Source organism: Scyliorhinus torazame, chromosome 17, assembly GCF_047496885.1.
Source record: "Scyliorhinus torazame isolate Kashiwa2021f chromosome 17, sScyTor2.1, whole genome shotgun sequence".
NCBI classification, from domain to species: domain Eukaryota; kingdom Metazoa; phylum Chordata; class Chondrichthyes; order Carcharhiniformes; family Scyliorhinidae; genus Scyliorhinus; species Scyliorhinus torazame.
The window spans coordinates 41594504-41600503 of record NC_092723.1 but is presented as its reverse complement, the minus strand read 5'-3'; the positions used below and the strand labels follow the sequence as shown (position 1 = coordinate 41600503).

The 6000-nt window shown below is 46.3% G+C and overlaps 1 protein-coding gene across 4 annotated transcripts in view; it reads left to right on the top strand.

Moving 5' to 3' along the window:
• Positions 1-3818: 3818 nt before the first annotated feature.
• The window catches only part of brpf3b (bromodomain and PHD finger containing, 3b), a 78379-nt gene continuing 76197 nt past the window's right edge, over positions 3819-6000 (top strand). For 2 of the 4 annotated variants that reach the window (XM_072480337.1, XM_072480340.1), the window contains exon 1: positions 3819-4108. The gene's annotated coding sequence lies outside the window, so the exon portion shown is untranslated. Of the gene's footprint in view, positions 4109-4681; positions 4847-6000 lie in introns of those variants that run through there. The other 2 variants (XM_072480338.1, XM_072480339.1) reach the window with 2 other exon arrangements.

Sequence of the window (6000 nt, the reverse complement as noted above, 5' to 3'; positions counted from 1 at the left end):
GGCGGCCCAGTAGTACTCACTTAGGCTCGGTAGTGCCAGCCCCCCCCTGTCCCTACTACGCTGCAAGAATCCCCGCCTCACTCTCGGGGTCTTCCCAGCCCACACAAAACTCATAATGCTCTTCTCAATTCTTTTGAAAAAAGCCTTCGTGATTACCACCGGGTGGCACTGGAACACAAAAAGGAATCTCGGGAGGACCACCATTTTAACCGCCTGCACCCTACCTGCCAACGACAGGGACACCATGTCCCATCTCTTGAAATCCTCCTCCATCTGTTTCACCAACCATGTTAAATTAAGCCTATGTAATGTACCCCAATTCTTGGCTATCTGGATCCCCAGGTTCCGGAAGTCCCTTGTTACCTTCCTCAACGGTAAATCCTCTATCTCTCTGCTCAAGCAGGCTGTTTTGTCCTGGATGATGTCAGTTTTGTTTCAGTATTGTGAGAGTTGCATTAATTAAGGCAAGTAGAAAGTATTCCATCAAACACATGCCTTGTGCCCAGTTGGTGGGATGGGGACATTTTGGGGAGTCAAGAAATGAGTAGTTTTTGACAAAGCACCCAGCCTCTGACCTGCTCTTGCAGTCGCAGTATTTAAATTTCTGGTCAATAGTGAACCCCAGTATGTTGTCATCGGACTCGAAACGTTAGCTCTTTTCTCTCCCTACAGATGCTGCCAGACCTGCTGAGATTTTCCAGCATTTCCTCTTTCGTTTCAGATTCCAGCATCTGCAGTAATTTGCTTTTACCCAGTATGTTGTTGATGAGGAATTTGATGATGGTCAAGCTGTTGAACGCCAAGTTGTTTAGAATCTCTCATTGGAGATAATCATTGCCTGTCACAAGTGTTACTTGTCACTTAGCAGCCTAAGCCTGAATGTTGTTCAAATTTTGCCTCATGTGGACACAGACTGCTTCATTATATGAGGAGCACCAAATGGAATTGTACACTGTGCAATCATCAGCAAACATCCCGAGTTAATGAAGCAGTTGATGGTGATTGAGCCTAGGACACTGCTCTAAGAAACTCCTACAATGATCACCTGGCCTGAGATGATTAGCCTTTGCCAACTACAGCCATCTTTCTTCATGTTCGGTATGACTTCAGCTTAGAATCTTTCCCCTGATTTTATTAGGGCTCCTTGATTCCACAATCAAATGCTACCTTTATGTTAAGGGCAGTCACCCTTACCTCTGGAATGCAGCTGTTTATCCATTTGAGAATCATGAGGGAATATTGATTTCTGGAGCCGAGTTGTCTTGGCAGAACATAATTGAGCATGTGAACTGGTTATTGGTATGGAGTGGGCGTGAGGGGCCGAATTGCCTACTCAGTGCAGGTTTGAGGGACTGAATAGCTTACTCCTAATTCATGCTTTTGTGTACATGTAATAGGGCTATCAGACACCTTTCATCACTTTATTAATGAATGGGAGTAGGGAGATGGAGAGTAATTGATTGGATAGAATTATTTTGGTCTTGTGACCAAGTCATACCTGCGCAATTCTCCACTTTGATGGGTAGAGCCAGTGTTGCAACTTTACTGGAACAGCTTTGCTAGAGATGTGGCTAGCAGAAGATCCAGAACCATAGTCAGAATGTTGTTGGGCATACAGTATGCTTTGTTGTTTCTTGATATCATATGGAATTAATTGAATTTGAATTATCACGCTGGGGAAGACCAAGATGGATCATCCATTCAGCACTTCAAGCCTTGTACTTTGCTCTTCTGTTGAGCGCCACAATTGTTGAGAATGGGGATATTCATCTTGCTAGCTTACTCATGACTAGGTGTGACAGAACTCCAGCGCTTTGATCTCCTGCATTGGTTGTTAGATCACTTAGCTCTGTCTACAAAGATGTTGCTTTCACTGTTTAGCATGCAAGTAGTGCTATGTTCTAGCTTCACCTCGAATTTAGGTACCACAGCTAGTGTTTTATGGAGAACAGGCAAATGAAAGAAAACAGCAGTTGCACAAAAGAGCACGGCAACAGATTCAACTGAAGCAGTGCATTATTGTCATTGACCCTTGAAAACTTGGGCTTTCAATAGAAAAAGCATATAGTGAGAACAGTGAAGGAATTTGAGGTGCTAGGGTGATAGCAAGTCGTGAGATACAAGTATGGCAACATCATAGAGATAGACAGGAGAAATCTTTCTTCCCAGAATGTGACGCTTGTGGTAGACACTGTCACATAATAGTCTGCATAGTTATCAATGGTCCCATTTACCATGCTGCCTTCATTATTGAATACAGGGGACATATTACTGCAGTGATAGAGTAACCACATTTCACAAGTAGTCCTTTAGGCAAAATGCAACTTAGTACATGTACATACTTAAACTATGGTTTAACATATTTTCTAAAGTGCCTGAGGTGAAGTGTAGTAAATGTCAAATGAATTCTAAAGGATTGCATATATCAAATTTTATTGAAAATGAATGAGATTGAGAAGCAAAAATATATTGAAAGTACACATCTGAACTCCAGTCTGTGCTTTGTGCATTCAAATCTAAGTGTACTGACAGGGGGGAGATTAACTGTGAACTGTATCTTCAATAACATGGCAGCTAGGAAGAGTGGCCTGGGCCCTAGTCAATAACATGGCAGCTTGATAGGAAGTCTAATCAGTTTTCAGGCTATGTACAGCAACGCTCGATGTAGTGTAGTCGGGTCTGTTTCAACTAACAAAGCAATATTTCTTTTATCATTCACATAATTTTGATAGAGACAAAAGTTTAATCAGGCAGTTGCATTAATGCACTGAACACAGACCCTGCAAATGCCAATTTGGAAAGCTAAAAGTTTCTGAAATACTCTTCTATAGCTAGGTACAGCCGACGTCTATAGACTTAGGTTCTTTTTTGGACCTTCATAGAGCAAATGGCATTTTCTGTTCGCTCATTGGACAATAGGAATCACGTGATAGTGTCCTCTGGCAATGCTCTCATTGGCCAATTGTCATCATGTAGCTGACTATCCCGCGTCTTATTCACTATGGTCGTTGCTCAGTCGAGTCGTAACCTTCGCCCAGTCACTAGCATGCCGTGCAGCGAGACTGAGAAGCAGCGAGGCCGGTTACTTACTGCACCATTTTTTCCACCTCGTTGCCCACCACAATCCACTCCCGCCAAGAGCAATTTTGACGGGGGCCAGGCAAGAGAGCCACTCACCCCCTGCCCTCCACACCTACTAGTTTGCACTCCAGCAAATTGCTGGCTCTCGAGCACGCTTCAAATGGCCAAACGACGACTGGATTGATTCAACGTTGATCTTCAAACGAAAAAAAAAACCAAGGGCGAGGATAAAATATGTAATCCATGGTTGATGCATCATGCTGGATGCACCGGGGGGGGGGGGGCAAAAAAAAGTAACTTATTTTCCAGGGGCGTGAGAAAACGGCTCCTTGGTTTTAAACTGCGTGATCCGTATTGCTGACACGAGTTAATTACGAAGACCAGTAGGGAGAAGAGATTGAAGACTTTCTTTTGAAAAACAAAAAAGAGAGTTGGTGCAGTAAAGTTGGCGACGGCCAGCCCGTCACTCGAAGCCTCGGCGGCAGAGGTGCCGCGGCTGTGCCCTCCGCCCCGCTGGCGGGCCGGGGATGTTTGCCTTCGGTCAAGGGTGGACGGCGAATGTAAAGGCAGCCTGCGGGTTCTGCGGCCGGCCGGCCCCCCACTCACGCACTGGCTCTCTGGCTGCCGCACGGGGTTTCCGCCATCGCTCGGGTCATGCGCAGGGGCGTGTCCGGCCTGTGATTGAAAAGAGCATTTTTTTCCCTCTCTCTCTCTTCTTACCCCCCCCTCCTCCCTCCCCTCCCCCACCCCCACCAGCGGCAAAGGGTTCGCGTTCCTACCGCTATCTTACGTACTCTTCCTCGCACTAAAATCTCCATTAAAAGTCCGCCTTTTGCCGCCCCGAGACATCCACGGGCGCACCATGAAGTCCTCCGAACCGACAGGACGACCTATTAAGCGTTGAACGACGGCAGATACCGGGCGGCTCCTGGTGCCATTTAGCAATTACCGTGTCCCGGAGGGTGTTTTTAAACCCTTCCCCCTTCCCCTGCCCTGTTCTCCGACTTGGCTCGGATTTACATACAAGGTAAATGGCGGGGTTCTTTTTGTAAAAAAAAAAAATAACGCGTTTGTCTTGTTTTTTTTTCCTCCCGGCCCCGCGGCGGGCCGGAAAGTGAAGCTTTTGGTGCTGCGCTGGCCGCCGGCGAGTGAAAGGCACTCCGCCGTTTATCCGTCGGAGGTCTGTAATTAATATGCGTTGGGGGGGTCGCTTGTTGTGGAAATAGCCGCCATCTTGTTCTACAGTAAATTCTCTCCGTCCGGCCGGACCTATTGGAGGGGGAGGGGACGGGGAGCTGCAGGTCCTGCCCTCTCGCCGTGCCTATTGGTCAGCGGAGAGCATCCGCTCTCCTGATTGGCGCCTGGCCGGTATGATGACCGGCGTCCATTGGCCGGCGCTCCTGTCCATCAGCCGTCGTCCGCTGTGGGCGTCCGTTAACAGGGTCGGTTGAGCCGTTGCCCGGTGTTGTTTTTGTGGGAGGAGGAGGGGGGGGGAGGTGTTCGAGGGGAAAATTCTGGGAAGTTCTTGGTAAAAAGGGAGCTCAGTAATGGTCGGAGTGGAGACGGTGATTTGTCAATCATGATTTCAGTTGGGTAAGGGGTGAGGGGGTGGGGTGGTACGTTGGTGTGTTTTATGGTGGCCTGGGTGGGCGGCTCGTGCCGACAGGAGGTAGATTCAAACGCGCCGGGAAAATGATTTGCTGCAGTGACGTCAGCCACCTTTTGACCCCCGGTGTCCGCGACGTCATCGAACAGCTGAGCTGGCGTGAGTATCCAGTTGTTTTCTGTGGGGGTGGGCCCGGGGGGTCAGTCAGAGCCCGTGCAGCGGGAGGACAAAGGACTGAGCCCGGGACCTCGGGCCACGTCAACAATGTCCACTTAGTAATATGACAACGGGGTCGAACCTTTTGGAATAAAGTACACGATTATTATATAATGTGCACACACCGGTCGCCCTCGGTGGCTAAACTGCCTAAAATTGCTTCCCTGCCGTGCCTCGCTCCGAAGGACTTGTTGTGGCGTTTGTCTTGAGCGCTTGGGGCATTGGCCGATCTCTGTTCGTCGCCCGTTCATTGATTTATTTTTCTTATTGAACGCTGTTGACGAGGTAAACCAGCATTCTTGTTGGCGAGTTTAGAACATACACGAGGCTCGTATCTATGTCGAAGTCACCTGTGTCCCGGGTGATACAGTAAGAGCTAGTCACCTAAAGTAAATTTGAAGTCGTAAATCGAAGTAGAACCCTACTATTACGAATGTCACAAACAATTGGATCTTACTGGTGCTTTGTATTGACGGAAACCAATGTATTGTGGAAGGCATTCCAAATGATATAAAGCCATTGCATTGCCCGTTGCTTTTAATGAAAACATCTACGTTATTACCATGTACAGAATTATTATTTCAAAGCATTTATTTTGATCTGATTAAAATTTGTGTCTTGGTTATTAAATACTGATTTGGCACTTAACTGTATTGTGTAGACATCCTGTATATTTAGGAGCATACGTTTCTCTTCAACATTTTTGGTAGGAAGTAAAACCTTTGCATTTGAAACGTGGATCCAATGATAGGACAAGGGGTATGAGCTGAGGTGTAATTACTTCCCAAATTATTTTTAAACTCCCATAAGTGACCAGGGATGAATTGTCTGTTTTAAATGTAACCATGAACATTTGTGTTTGGGCGAAAAATAAACTTTATTTTGTTTAAATGGCCTCTGCCAAATTATTCATGTAATCCGTATGGCTTTCTACATGTTTCCGACATCAAATTATCATTAGTATTCCAGAACTAGCTGTTCTTATTTAAAAATAGGGGATATTTGTGGAAATAAATGTGCAAAAATTCACAATTCAATAATTGATTCATGGTGTTAGTGATATCAGTATGTTCTTGCCCGATCATAAATGCCAGGAC